The sequence below is a fragment of the Myodes glareolus genome, chromosome 19 (assembly GCF_982192425.1).
Source record: "Myodes glareolus chromosome 19, mMyoGla1.1, whole genome shotgun sequence".
Classification (NCBI taxonomy): Eukaryota; Metazoa; Chordata; class Mammalia; order Rodentia; family Cricetidae; genus Myodes; species Myodes glareolus.
The window spans coordinates 68,283,703-68,299,762 of record NC_142044.1 but is presented as its reverse complement, the minus strand read 5'-3'; positions in this window follow the sequence as shown (position 1 = coordinate 68,299,762).

Below are 16,060 nucleotides of genomic sequence, written 5' to 3'. Positions count from 1 at the left end.
TGATTTTCTCTGAAAGGACAGCATTTAGAAATTGTTGCAACACTCCATTCACTTCGTGCAGTGAATGAAGTGTTGGAACAGACTGCTTCTCTTTCAGAGTAACGCATGTGAGTTTCTGGTGAATGCTTGTAAGTAGCTTAAGGCACTCTCAAAGGAAAGTAATTTTCTCTGAAAGGACAGCATTTAGAAAGTGAAGCAACACTCCTTTCACTTCGCACAGTGAATTGAAGTGTTGGAACAGACTTCTTCTCTTTCAGAGAAATGCATGTGAGTTTCTGTTGAATGCTTGTAAGTAGCTCAAGGCTCATTCAAAGGAAAGTGATTTTCTCTGAAAGAACAGCATTTAGAAATTGTTGCAACACTCCATTCACTTCGTGCAGTGAATGAAGTGTTGGAACAGACTGCTTCTCTTTCATAGAAACGCATTAGTGTTTCTTGTGAATGCTTGCAATTAGCTTAAGGCACTTTCAAAGGAAAGTGATTTTCTTTGAAAGGACAGCATTTAGAAAGTGAAGCAACACTCCATTCACATCGCACATTGAATTGAAGTGTTGGAACAGACTTCTTCTCTTTCAGAAAAATGCATGTGAGATTCTGTTGAATGCTTGTAGGTAGCTTAAGGCTCTTTCAAAGGAAAGTGATTTTCTCTGAAAGGAGAGCATTTAGAAAGTGAAGCAACACTCCATTCACTTCGCACAGTGAATTGAAGTGTTGGAACAGACTGTTTCTCTTTCAGAGAAACGCATGTGAGTTTCTTCCTAATGCTTGTAAGTAGCTTAAGGCACTTTCAAAGGAAAGTGATTTTCTCTGAAAGGACAGCATTTAGAAAGTGAAGCAACATTCCTTTCACTTCGCACAGAGAATTGAAGTGTTAGATCAGACTGCGTCTCTTTCAGAGAAATATATGTGAGTTTCTGTTGAATGCTTGTAAGTAGCTTGAGGCACTTTAAAAGGAAATTGATTTTCTCTGAAAGGACAGCATTTAGAAAGTGAAGCAACACTCCATTCACTTCGCACACTGAATTGAAGTATTGGAACAGACTGCTTCCCTTTCAGAGAAATGCATGTGAGTTTTTTGTGAATGCTTGTAAGGACCTAAGGCACTTTCCAAGTAAAGTTATTTCCTCTGAAAGAACAGAATTTAGAAAGTGAAGCAACACTCCATTCACTTCGCACCGTGAATTGAAGTGTTGGAACAGACTGCTTCTCTTTCAGAAAAATGCATGTGAGTTTCTGTTGAATGCTTGTAAGTAGCTTAAGGCTCTTTCAAAGGAAAGTGATTTTCTCTGAAAGGACAGCATTTAGAAAGTGAAGAAACACTCCATTCACTTCGCACAGTGAATTGAAGTGTTGGAACAGACTGCTTCTATTTCAGAGAAACGCATTAGTGTTTCTTGTGAATGCTTGCAAGTAGCTTAAGGCACTTTCAAAGGAAAGTGATTTTCTTTGAAAGGACAGCATTTAGAAAGTGAAGCAACACTCCTTTCACTTCGCACAGAGAATTGAAGTGTTAGAACAGACTGCTTCTCTTTCAGAGAAATGCATGTGAATTTCTGTTGAATGCTTGTAAGTAGCTCAATTCTCATTCAAAGGAAAGTGATTTTCTCTGAAAGAACAGCATTTAGAAATTGTTGCAACACTCCATTCACTTCGTGCAGTGAATGAAGTGTTGGAACAGACTGCTTCTCTTTCAGAGAAACGCATGTGATTTTCTGGTGAATGTTTGTATGTAGCTTAAGGCACTTTCAAAGGAAAGTGATTTTCTCTGAAAGGACAGCATTTAGAAAGTGAAGCAGCACTCCATTCCCTTCGTGCAGTAAATTGAAGTGTTGGAACAGACTGCTTCTCTTTCAGAGAAATACATGTGAGTGTCTGTTGAATGCATGTAAGTAGCTTAAGGCTCCTTCAAAGGAAAGTGATTTTCTCGGAAACGACAGCATTTAGAAAGTGAAGAAACACTCCATTCACTTCGCACAGTGAATGGAAGTGTTGGAACAGACTGCTTCTATTTCAGAGAAACGCATGTGATATTTTTTGTGAATGCTTGCAAGTAGCTTAAGGCACTTTCAAATTAAAGTGATTTTCTCTGAAAGGACAGCATTTAGAAAGTGAAGCAACACTCCATTCACTTCGCACAGAGAATTGAAGTGTTGGAACAGACTGCTTCTCTTTCACAGAAATGCATGTGAGTTTCTGCTGAATGCTTGTATGTAGCTTAAGGCACTTTCAAAGAAAAGTGATTTTCTCTGAAAGGACAGCATTTAGAAAGTGAAGCAACACTTCATTCACTTCGCACACTGAATTGAAGTATTGGAAAAGACTGCTTCCCTTTGAGAGTAATGCATGTGAGTATTTGTGAATGCTTGATAGTAGCTTAAGTCACTTTCAAAGGAAAGTGATTTTTTCTGAAAGGACAGCATTTAGAAAGTGAAGCAACACTCCATTCACTTCGCACACAGAATTGAAGTATTGGAACAGACTGCTTCCCTTTTAGAGAAATGCATGTGAGTTTTTTGTGAATGCTTGTAAGTAGCTTAAGGCACTTTCCAAGAAAAGTGATTTCCTCTGAAATGACAGAATTTAGAAAGTGAAGCAACACTCCATTCACTTCGCACAGTGAATTGAAGTGTTGGAACAGACTGCTTCTCTTTCAGAAAAATGCATGTGAGATTCTGTTGAATGCTTGTAAGTAGCTTAAGTCTCTTTCAAAAGAAAGTGATTTTCTCTGTAAGGACAGCATTTAGAAAGTGAAGAAACACTCCATTCACTTCACACAGTGAATTGAAGTGTTGGAACAGACTGCCTCTCTTTCAGAGAAACGCAGGTGAGTTTCTACCTAATGCTTGTAAGTAGCTTAAGGCACTTTCAAAGGAAAGTGATTTTCTCTGAAAGGACAGCATTTAGAAATTGTTGCAACTCTCCATTCACTTCGTGCAGTGAATGAAGTGTTGGAACAGACTGCTTCTCTTTCAGAGAAACGCATGTGAGTTTCTGGTGAATGCTTGTAAGTAGCTTAAGGCACTTTCAAAGGAAAGTGATTTCCTCTGAAAGGACAGCATTTAGAAAGTGAAGCAACACTCCATTCACTTCGCACAGTGAATTGAAGTGTTGGAACAGACTGCTTCTCTTTCGGAGAAACGCATGTGAGTTTCTTCCTAATGCTTGTAAGTAGCTTAAGGTACTTTCAAAGGAAAGTGATTTTCTCTGAAAGGACAGCATTTAGAAAGTGAAGCAACACTCCATTCACTTCGCACAGTGAATTGAAGTGTTGGAACAGACTGCTTCTATTTCAGAGAAACGCATTAGTGTTTCTTGTGAATGCTTTCAAGTAGCTTAAGGCACTTTCAAAGGAAAGTGATTTTCTTTGAAAGGACAGCATTTAGAAAGTTAAGCAACACTCCTTTCACTTCGCACAGAGAATTGAAGTGTTAGAACAGACTGCTTCTCTTTCAGAGAAATGCATGTGAGTTTCTGTTGAATGCTTGTAAGAAGCTCAATTCTCATTCAAAGGAAAGTGATTTTCTCTGAAAGAACAGCATTTAGAAATTGTTGCAACACTCCATTCACTTCGTGCAGTGAATGAAGTGTTGGAACAGACTGCTTCCCTTTGAGAGAAATGCATGTGAATATTTGTGAATGCTTGATAGTAGCTTAAGGCACTTTCAAAGGAAAGTGATTTTCTCTGAAAGTACTGCATTTAGAAAGTGAAGCAACACTCCATTCACTTAGCACAGTGAATTGAAATGTTGGAACAGACTGCTTCTCTTTCAGAGAAACGCATGTGAGTTTCTGGTGAATGCTTGTAAGTAGCTTAAGGCACTTTCAAAGGAAAGTGATTTTCTCTGAAAGGACAGCATTTAGAAAGTGAAGCTGCACTCCATTCCCTTCGTGCAGTGAATTGAAGTGTTGGAACAGACTGCTTCTCTTTCAGAGAAATACATGTGAGTGTATGTTGAATGCTTGTAAGTAGCTTAAGGCAGTTTCAAAGGAAAGTGATTTTCTCTGAAAGGACAGCATTTAGAAAGTGAAGCAACACTCCATTCACTTCGCACAGTGAATTGAAGTATTGGAACAGACTGCTTCTCTTTCAGAGAAATGCATGTAAATTTCTGCTGAATGCTTGTAAGTAGCTTAAGGCACTTTCAAATGAAAGAGATTTTCTCTGAAAGGACAGCATTTAGAAAGTGAAGAAACACTCCATTCACTTCCCACAGTGAATTGAAGTGTTGGAACAGACTGCCTCTCTTTCAGAGAAATGCATGTCAGTTTCTTCCTAATGCTTGTAAGTAGCTTAAGGCACTTTCAAAGGAAAGTGATTTTCTCTGAAAGGACAGCATTTAGAAATTGTTGCAACTCTCCATTCACTTCGTGCAGTGAATGAAGTGTTGGAACAGACTGCTTCTCTTTCAGAGAAACGCATGTGAGTTTCTGGTGAATGCTTGTAAGTAGCTTAAGGCACTTTCAAAGGAAAGTGATTTTCTCTGAAAGGAGAGCATTTAGAAAGTGAAGCACACTCCATTCACTTCGCACAGTGAATTGATATGTTGGAACAGACTGCTTCTCTTTCGGAGAAACGCATGTGAGTTTCTTCCTAATGCTTGTAAGTAGCTTAAGGCACGTTCAAAGGAAAGTGATTTTCTCTGAAAGGACAGCATTTAGAAAGTGAAGCAACACTCCATTCACTTCGCACAGTGAATTGAAGTGTTGGAACAGACTGCTTCTATTTCAGAGAAACGCATTAGTGTTTCTTGTGAATGCTTGCAAGTAGCTTAAGGCACTTTCAAAGGAAAGTGATTTTCTTTGAAAGGACAGCATTTAGAAAGTGAAGCAACACTCCTTTCACTTCGCACAGAGAATTGAAGTGTTAAAACAGACTGCTTCTCTTTCAGAGAAATGCATGTGAGTTTCTGTTGAATGCTTGTAAGAAGCTCAATTCTCATTCAAAGGAAAGTGATTTTCTCTGAAAGAACAGCATTTAGAAATTGTTGCAACACTCCATTCACTTCGTGCAGTGAATGAAGTGTTGGAACAGACTGCTTCCCTTTGAGAGAAATGCATGTGAGTATTTGTGAATGCTTGATAGTAGCTTAAGGCACTTTCAAAGGAAAGTGATTTTCTCTGAAAGGACAGCATTTAGAAATTGTTGCAACTCTCCATTCACTTCGTGCAGTGAATGAAGTGTTGGAACAGACTGCTTCTCTTTCAGAGTAACGCATGTGAGTTTCTGGTGAATGCTTGTAAGTAGCTTAAGGCACTTTCAAAGGAAAGTGATTTTCTCTGAAAGGAGAGCATTTAGAAAGTGAACCAACACTCCATTCACTTCGCACAGTGAATTGAAGTGTTGGAACAGACTGCTTCTCTTTCAGAGAAACTCATGCGAGTTTCTTCCTACTGCTTGTAAGTAGCCTAAGGCACTTTCAAAGGAAAGTGATTTTCTTTGAAAGGGCAGCATTTAGAAAATGAAGCAACACTCCTTTCACTTCGCACAGAGAATTGAAGTGTTAGAACAGACTGTTTCTCTTTCAGAGAAATGCATGTGAGTTTTTTATGAATGCTTGTAAGTAGCTTAAGGCACTTTCCAAGGAAAGTGATTTCCTCTGAAAGGACAGAATTTAGAAAGTGAAGCAAAACTCCATTCACTTCGCACAGTGAATTGAAGTGTTGGAACAGACTGCTTCTCTTTCAGAAAAATGCATGTGAGTTTCTGTTGAATGCTTGTAAGTAGCTTAAGGCTCTTTCAAAGGAAAGTGATTTTCTCTGAAAGGACAGCATTTAGAAAGTGAAGAAACACTCCATTCACTTCACACAGTGAATTGAATTGTTGGAACAGACTGCCTCTCTTTCAGAGAAACGCATGTGAGTTTTTTCCTAATGCTTGTAAGTAGCTTAAGGCACTTTCAAAGGAAAGTGATTTTCTCTGAAAGGACAGCATTTAGAAATTGTTGCAACACTCCATTCACTTCGTGCAGTGAATGAAGTGTTGGAACAGACTGCTTCTCTTTCAGAGTAACGCATGTGAGTTTCTGGTGAATGCTTGTAAGTAGCTTAAGGCACTCTCAAAGGAAAGTAATTTTCTCTGAAAGGACAGCATTTAGAAAGTGAAGCAACACTCCTTTCACTTCGCACAGTGAATTGAAGTGTTGGAACAGACTGCTTCTCTTTCAGAGAAATGCATGTGAGTTTCTGTTGAATGCTTGTAAGTAGCTCAAGGCTCATTCAAAGGAAAGTGATTTTCTCTGAAAGAACAGCATTTAGAAATTGTTGCAACACTCCATTCACTTCGTGCAGTGAATGAAGTGTTGGAACAGACTACTTCTCTTTCATAGAAACGCATTAGTGTTTCTTGTGAATGCTTGCAATTAGCTTAAGGCACTTTCAAAGGAAAGTGATTTTCTTTGAAAGGACAGCATTTAGAAAGTGAAGCAACACTCCATTCACATCGCACATTGAATTGAAGTGTTGGAACAGACTTCTTCTCTTTCAGAAAAATGCATGTGAGATTCTGTTGAATGCTTGTAGGTAGCTTAAGGCTCTTTCAAAGGAAAGTGATTTTCTCTGAAAGGACAGCATTTAGAAAGTGAAGAAACACTCCATTCACTTCGCACAGTGAATTGAAGTGTTGGAACAGACTGCTTCTCTTTCAGAGAAACGCATGTGAGTTTCTTCCTAATGCTTGTAAGTAGCTTAAGGCACTTTCAAAGGAAAGTGATTTTCTCTGAAAGGACAGCATTTAGAAATTGTTGCAACTCTCCTTTCACTTCGTGCAGTGAATGAAGTGTTGGAACAGACTGCTTCTCTTTCAGAGTAACGCATGTGAGTTTCTGGTGAATGCTTGTAAGTAGCTTAAGGCACTTTCAAAGGAAAGTGATTTTCTCTGAAAGGAGAGCATTTAGAAAGTGAAGCAACACTCCATTCACTTCGCACAGTGAATTGAAGTGTTGGAACAGACTGTTTCTCTTTCAGAGAAACGCATGTGAGTTTCTTCCTAATGCTTGTAAGTAGCTTAAGGCACTTTCAAAGGAAAGTGATTTTCTCTGAAAGGACAGCATTTAGAAAGTGAACCAACACTCCTTTCACTTCGCACAGAGAATTGAAGTGTTAGAACAGACTGCGTCTCTTTCAGAGAAATATATGTGAGTTTCTGTTGAATGCTTGTAAGTAGCTTAAGGCACTTTCAAAGGAAAGTGATTTTCTCTGAAAGGACAGCATTTAGAAAGTGAAGCAACACTCCATTCACTTCGCACACTGAATTATAGTATTGGAACAGCCTGCTTCCCTTTCATAGAAATGCATGTGAGTTTTTTGTGAATGCTTGTAAGGAGCTAAGGCACTTTCCAAGTAAAGTTATTTCATCTGAAAGAACAGAATTTAGAAAGTGAAGCAACACTCCATTCACTTCGCACCGTGAATTGAAGTGTTGGAACAGACTGCTTCTATTTCAGAGAAACGCATTAGTGTTTCTTGTGATGCTTGCAAGTAGCTTAAGGCACTTTCAAAGGAAAGTGATTTTCTTTGAAAGGACAGCATTTAGAAAGTGAAGCAACACTCCTTTCACTTCGCACAGAGAATTGAAGTGTTAGAACAGACTGCTACTCTTTCAGAGAAATGCATGTGAGTTTCTGTTGAATGCTTGTAAGTAGCTCAATTCTCATTCAAAGGAAAGTGATTTTCTCTGAAAGAACAGCATTTAGAAATTGTTGCAACACTCCATTCACTTCGTGCAGTGAATGAAGTGTTGGAACAGACTGCTTCTCTTTCAGAGAAACGCATTAGTGTTTCTTGTGAATGCTTGCAAGTAGCTTAAGGCACATTCAAAGGAAAGTGATTTTCCCTGAAAGGACAGCATTTAGAAAGTGAAGCAACACTCCATTCACTTCGCACAGAGAATTGAAGTGTTGGAACAGACTTCTTCTCTTTCAGAGAAATGCATGTGAGTTTCTGTTGAATGCTTGTAAGTAGCTTAAGGCACGTTCAAAGGAAAGTGATTTTCTCTGAAAGGACAGCATTTAGAAAGTGAAGCAGCACTCCATTCACTTCGCACAGTGAATTGAAGTGTTGGAACAGACTGCCTCTCTTTCAGAGAAACGCATGTCAGTTTCTTCCTAATGCTTGTAAGTAGCTTAAGGCACTTTCAAAGGAAAGTGATTTTCTCTGACAGGACAGCATTTAGAAAGTGAAGCAACACTCCATTCACTTCGCACAATGAATTGAAGTGTTGGAACAGACTGCTTCTATTTCAGAGAAACGCATTAGGGTTTCTTGTAAATGCTTGCAAGTAGCTTAAGGCACTTTCCAAGGAAAGTGATTTTCTTTGAAAGGACAGCATTTAGAAAGTGAAGCAACAATCCTTTCACTTCGCACAGAGAATTGAAGTGTTAGAACAGACTGCTTCTCTTTCAGAGAAATGCATGTGAGTTTCTGTTGAATGCTTGTAAGTAGCTCAATTCTCATTCAAAGGAAAGTGATTTTCTCTGAAAGAACAGCATTTAGAAATTGTTGCAACACGCCATTCACTTCGTGCAGTGAATGAAGTGTTGGAACAGACTGCTTCCCTTTGAGAGAAATGCATGTGAGTATTTGTGAATGCTTGATAGTAGCTTAAGGCACTTTCAAAGGAAAGTGATTTTCTCTGAAAGTTCAGCATTTAGAAAGTGAAGCAACACTCCATTCGCTTCGCACACTGAATTGAAGTATTGGAACAGACTGCTTCCCTTTTAGAGAAATGCATGTGAGTTTTTTGTGAATGCTTGTAAGTAGCTTAAGGTACTTTCCAAGGAAAGTGATTTCCTCTGAAATGACAGAATTTAGAAAGTGAAGCAACACTCCATTCACTTCGCACAGTGAATTGAAGTGTTGGAACAGACTGCTTCTCTTTCAGAAAAATGCATTTGAGATTCTGTTGAATGCTTGTAAGTAGCTTAAGTCTCTTTCAAAAGAAAGTGATTTTCTCTGTAAGGACAGCATTTAGAAAGTGAAGAAACACTCCATTCACTTCGCACAGTGAATTGAAGTGTTGGAACAGACTGCCTCTCTTTCAGAGAAACGCATGTGAGTTTCTACCTAATGCTTGTAAGTAGCTTAAGGCACTTTCAAAGGAAAGTGATTTTCTCTGAAAGGACAGCATTTAGAAAGTGAAGCAACACTCCATTCACTTCGCACAGTGAATTGAAGTGTTGGAACAGACTGTTTCTCTTTCAGAGTAACGCATGTGAATTTCTGGTGAATGCTTGTAAGTAGCTTAAGGCACTTTGAAAGGAAAGTGATTTTCTCGGAAGGGACAGCATTTAGAAAGTGAAGCAACACTCCATTCACTTCGCACAGTGAATGGAAGTGTTGGAACAGACTGCTTCTCTTTCAGAGAAATGCATGTGACTTTTTTTGTGAATGCTTGAAAGTAGCTTAAGGCAGTTTCAAAGGAAAGTGATTTTCTCTGAAAGGACAGCATTTAGAAAGTGAAGCAACACTCCATTCACTTCGCACAGTGAATTGAAGTGTTGGAACAGACTGCTTCTCTTTCAGAGAAATGCATGTAAATTTCTGCTGAATGCTTGTAAGTAGCTTAAGGCACTTTCAAATGAAAGAGATTTTCTCTGAAAGGACAGCATTTAGAAAGTGAAGAAACACTCAATTCACTTCCCACAGTGAATTGAAGTGTTGGAACAGACTGCCTCTCTTTCAGAGAAATGCATGTCAGTTTCTTCCTAATGCTTGTAAGTAGCTTAAGGCACGTTCAAAGGAAAGTGATTTTCTCTGAAAGGACAGCATTTAGAAAGTGAAGCAACACTCCATTCACTTCGCACAGTGAATTGAAGTGTTGGAACAGACTGCTTCTATTTCAGAGAAACGCATTAGTGTTTCTTGTGAATGCTTGCAATTAGCTTAAGGCACTTTCAAAGGAAAGTGATTTTCTTTGAAAGGACAGCATTTAGAAAGTGAAGCAACACTCCTTTCACTTCGCACAGAGAATTGAAGTGTTAGAACAGACTGCTTCTCTTTCAGAGAAATGCATGTGAGTTTCTGTTGAATGCTTGTAAGAAGTTCAATTCTCATTCAAAAGAAAGTGATTTTCTCTGAAAGAACAGCATTTAGAAATTGTTGCAACACTCCATTCACTTCGTGCAGTGAATGAAGTGTTGGAACAGACTGCTTCCCTTTGAGAGAAATGCATGTGAGTATTTGTGAATGCTTGATAGTAGCTTAAGGCACTTTCAAAGGAAAGTGATTTTCTCTGAAAGTACTGCATTTAGAAAGTGAAGCAACACTCCATTCACTTAGCACAGTGAATTGAAATGTTGGAACAGACTGCTTCTCTTTCAGAGAAACGCATGTGAGTTTCTGGTGAATGCTTGTAAGTAGCTTAAGGCACTTTCAAAGGAAAGTGATTTTCTCTGAACGGACAGCATTTAGAAAGTGAAGCAGCACTCCATTCCCTTCGTGCAGTAAATTGAAGTGTTGGAACAGACTGCTTCTCTTTCAGAGAAATGCATGTGAGTGTCTGTTGAATGCATGTAAGTAGCTTAAGGCACTTTCTAAGGAAAGTGATTTTCTCGGAAACGACAGCATTTAGAAAGTGAAGCAACACTCCATTCACTTCGCACAGTGAATTGAAGTGTTGGAACAGACTGTTTCTCTTTCAGAGTAACGCATGTGAATTTCTGGTGAATGCTTGTAAGTAGCTTAAGGCACTTTCAAAGGAAAGTGATTTTCTCGGAAAGGACAGCATTTAGAAAGTGAAGCAACACTCCATTCACTTCCCACAGTGAATGGAAGTGTTGGAACACACTGCCTCTCTTTCAGAGAAATGCATGTCAGTTTCTTCCTAATGCTTGTAAGTAGCTTAAGGCACTTTCAAAGGAAAGTGATTTTCTCTGAAAGGACAGCATTTAGAAATTGTTGCAACTCTCCATTCACTTCGTGCAGTGATTGAAGTGTTGGAACAGACTGCTTCTCTTTCAGAGTAACGCATGTGAGTTTCTGGTGAATGCTTGTAAGTAGCTTAAGGCACTTTCAAAGGAAAGTGATTTTCTCTGAAAGGAGAGCATTTAGAAAGTGAACCAACACTCCATTCACTTCGCACAGTGAATTGAAGTGTTGGAACAGACTGCTTCTCTTTCAGAGAAACGCATGCGAGTTTCTTCCTACTGCTTGTAAGTAGCTTAAGGCACTTTCAAAGGAAAGTGATTTTCTTTGAAAGGGCAGCATTTAGAAAATGAAGCAACACTCCTTTCACTTCGCACAGAGAATTGAAGTGTTAGAACAGACTGCTTCTCTTTCAGAGAAATGCATGTGAGTTTTTTGTGAATGCTTGTAAGGAGCTTAAGGCACTTTCCAAGGAAAGTGATTTCCTCTGAAAGGACAGAATTTAGAAAGTGAAGCAAAACTCCATTCACTTCGCACAGTGAATTGAAGTGTTGGAACAGACTGCTTCTCTTTCAGAAAAATGCATGTGAGTTTCTGTTGAATGCTTGATAGTAGCTTAAGGCTCTTTCAAAGGAAAGTGATTTTCTCTGAAAGGACAGCATTTAGAAAGTGAAGAAACACTCCATTCACTTCGCACAGTGAATTGAATTGTTGGAACAGACTGCCTCTCTTTCAGAGAAACGCATGTGAGTTTTTTCCTAATGCTTGTAAGTAGCTTAAGGCACTTTGAAAGGAAAGTGATTTTCTCTGAAAGGACAGCATTTAGAAATTGTTGCAACACTCCATTCACTTCGTGCAGTGAATGAAGTGTTGGAACAGACTGCTTCTCTTTCAGAGTAACGCATGTGAGTTTCTGGTGAATGCTTGTAAGTAGCTTAAGGCACTCTCAAAGGAAAGTAATTTTCTCTGAAAGGACAGCATTTAGAAAGTGAAGCAACACTCCTTTCACTTCGCACAGTGAATTGAAGTGTTGGAACAGACTGCTTCTCTTTCAGAGAAATGCATGTGAGTTTCTGTTGAATGCTTGTAAGTAGCTCAAGGCTCATTCAAAGGAAAGTGATTTTCTCTGAAAGAACAGCATTTAGAAATTGTTGCAACACTCCATTCACTTCGTGCAGTGAATGAAGTGTTGGAACAGACTACTTATCTTTCATAGAAACGCATTAGTGTTTCTTGTGAATGCTTGCAATTAGCTTAAGGCACTTTCAAAGGAAAGTGATTTTCTTTGGAAGGACAGCATTTAGAAAGTGAAGCAACACTCCATTCACATCGCACATTGAATTGAAGTGTTGGAACAGACTTCTCTTTCAGAAAAAAGCATGTGAGATTCTGTTGAATGCTTGTAGGTAGCTTAAGGCTCTTTCAAAGGAAAGTGATTTTCTCTGAAAGGACAGCATTTAGAAAGTGAAGAAACACTCCATTCACTTCGCACAGTGAATTGAAGTGTTGGAACAGACTGTTTCTCTTTCAGAGAAACGCATGTGAGTTTCTTCCTAATGCTTGTATGTAGCTTAAGGCACTTTCAAAGGAAAGTGATTTTCTCTGAAAGGACAGCATTTAGAAAGTGAACCAACACTCCTTTCACTTCGCACAGAGAATTGAAGTGTTAGAACAGACTGCGTCTCTTTCAGAGAAATATATGTGAGTTTCTGTTGAATGCTTGTAAGTAGCTTAAGGCACTTTCAAAGGAAAGTGATTTTCTCTGAAAGGACAGCATTTAGAAAGTGAAGCAACACTCCATTCACTTCGCACACTGAATTATAGTATTGGAACAGACTGCTTCCCTTTCAGAGAAATGCATGTGAGTTTTTTGTGAATGCTTGTAAGGAGCTAAGGCACTTTCCAAGTAAAGTTATTTCCTCTGAAAGAACAGAATTTAGAAAGTGAAGCAACACTCCATTCACTTCGCACCGTGAATTGAAGTGTTGGAACAGACTGCTTCTATTTCAGAGAAACGCATTAGTGTTTCTTGTGATGCTTGCAAGTAGCTTAAGGCACTTTCAAAGGAAAGTGATTTTCTTTGAAAGGACAGCATTTAGAAAGTGAAGCAACACTCCTTTCACTTCGCACAGAGAATTGAAGTGTTAGAACAGACTGCTACTCTATCAGAGAAATGCATGTGAGTTTCTGTTGAATGCTTGTAAGTAGCTCAATTCTCATTCAAAGGAAAGTGATTTTCTCTGAAAGAACAGCATTTAGAAATTGTTGCAACACTCCATTCACTTCGTGCAGTGAATGAAGTGTTGGAACAGACTGCTTCTCTTTCAGAGAAACGCATTAGTGTTTCTTGTGAATGCTTGCAAGTAGCTTAAGGCACATTCAAAGGAAAGAGATTTTCCCTGAAAGGACAGCATTTAGAAAGTGAAGCAACACTCCATTCACTTCGCACAGAGAATTGAAGTGTTGGAACAGACTTCTTCTCTTTCAGAGAAATGCATGTGAGTTTCTGTTGAATGCTTGTAAGTAGCTTAAGGCACTTTCAAAGGAAAGTGATTTTCTCTGAAAGGACAGCATTTAGAAAGTGAAGCAGCACTCCATTCACTTCGCACAGTGAATTGAAGTGTTGGAACAGACTGCCTCTCTTTCAGAGAAACGCATGTCAGTTTCTTCCTAATGCTTGTAAGTAGCTTAAGGCACTTTCAAAGGAAAGTGATTTTCTCTGACAGGACAGCATTTAGAAAATGAAGCAACACTCCATTCACTTCGCACAATGAATTGAAGTGTTGGAACAGACTGCTTCTATTTCAGAGAAACGCATTAGGGTTTCTTGTGAATGCTTGCAAGTAGCTTAAGGCACTTTCCAAGGAAAGTGATTTTCTTTGAAAGGACAGCATTTAGAAAGTGAAGCAACAATCCTTTCACTTCGCACAGAGAATTGAAGTGTTAGAACAGACTGCTTCTCTTTCAGAGAAATGCATGTGAGTTTCTGTTGAATGCTTGTAAGTAGCTCAATTCTCATTCAAAGGAAAGTGATTTTCTCTGAAAGAACAGCATTTAGAAATTGTTGCAACACGCCATTCACTTCGTGCAGTGAATGAAGTGTTGGAACAGACTGCTTCCCTTTGAGAGAAATGCATGTGAGTGTAGCATGAGGGCTGGCTTGTTGGGGTTTCTGTCCTGTCCGGTACCCCAACAGCTGGCAAATCCCAAAGAGAAATTACACACAGGACTCCATAAGGTTATAAACTGATTGGCTCATTAGGTCAGGCTACTTATTAGCTCTTATAACTTATGTTACCCCATTATTCTTATCTACGTTAGCCACATGGGCTCATTACCTTTCTCAGTGTGACAGCTTACATGTTGCTTCTTCCGTGGTCTGCACAGGAATGGCAGAGGAACCTCTCTGCTTCCCAGAATTCTCCCAGTCTCTTTGCTCCACCCCTACTTCCTGTCTGGCTTTCCCGCCTATACTGCCTGCCTGGCCAATCAGCGTTTTATTAAAATATGATTGACAGAATACAGATAATTCTCTCGCACCATTTCCCTCTCTTTTTTTTTTAAACAAAGGAAAAATACCCATAATCCATTTGTTGGTAATGTGGGCGTAGTATTTCAGGCTACTTCCTGCTGGTTGGGGGCGCTGATAGTCTTAAGGGGACCTAAAGAAAATTTAGAGTTATAGTCAAGTCCTGACTGAAGTATCCTGGGAGTCTTGATCATCTCAGGCAGCAGTCTTGAATCAGTTCTGGATGTAGAACTCTGTCATCTGGGCCATCTGTTCCTGTCGATTTCTCAGGTGGCCTCCCTTGGTCAAAGATGATTTTTTTTAACTCTGAATAAATCCATAGCCTCTCATTTTCTGTGGAAACAAAAGCAAAATCTCTTCTCGAAAGTAACAAACCTTTTGACTTCAGTTTTGAAGCCAAGGTATTTTCAAAATACCTATCTTGGGTTAGTTCAGCAGCATTTATAAACAAATATCTTTTAGCAGCTGTTGCTCCTTCCTCAGCATTCAAACAATCCAAAGAGAGCATAATAGCATACAGTATCAAGATTCTCTGTATATTTTCCATCTTTATGTGGCTTTACTTTAACCTCTATTTCTTTTATTTTTACTTTTACTTTTTGAGACAGTTTCTCTGTATATCTTTGTCCTGGAATAACACTGTAGACCAGGCTGTCTTTGAACTCACAGAGATCCTCCTGTCTCTGCCTCCCCAGTGCTGGGATTAAAGGTGTATGCTACCACACCTTGAACTCACAGAGATCTGTCTCTGCCTCCCAGGCATTGGGATTAAAGGCGGGTACTAACACACCTTGAGGTCACAGAGGTCAATCTACCTCTACCCCTTGAAGTCACAGAGGTCAATATGCCTCTGCCTCCCAGGCATTGGGATTAAAGGTGTGTACCACCACACCCAACTATTTTCTTTCTTCCTTTTTTTACATTAAGAACTTTAACTTTTAGCCTGCATATATATTTCTAACACACTGTAAAATATTTAGAGGTTTTCTTCCTCTTTGAATCTCTCTTTACTGTATATCTCTTTTTCTGACCACATGAGCTTTTAATTTACAAAGCAATATGGAAAGCCGTGGCTTTGACAGCTAGATCCAGCTCATTCCTTAGCTTTCCAGATTCATAGCTGAGATACCAGCCACAGCTGTGTTCACTGCCACAACTCTGTCGTGTTTCAAGGTCCTTGCTAGAAAGCAAGCTGCATCATTCTGCTCACAGACCACACTCAGTCGGACTGCCTGCCTGAAAGAGTCAGAGTTTGCTCTGGCAGGACAGCCCAGATAGCCGGCATTTTAAAGCAGCACAGCTTTTTTCCTGCTACGACTGAAAACTGAAAAGCGTGCATTCAGCTTTTCATCAACATTTAAGTGTTCTGTGGCAGGACCTCTTAAAAGAGTCACAAAGTTTTGCAGCTAAAGCTGAGTCAGGAAGCCTCTCTTAGATGAAAGCCTTGCTTGCCTCTAGCAAGCAGAGCAGACCCGAGAAATCGCTGCCACCAAGAAAACATGCTTTACTCTATTCTTTCCCAAACTTTCTAAGGCTTTGTGTGGATGCAGTTATCCACGTGGGCGCCATCTGTAGCATGAGGGCTGGCTTGTTGGGGTTTCTGTCCTGTCCGGTACCCCAACAGCTGGCAAATCCCAAAGAGAAATTACACACAGGACTCCATAAGGTTAT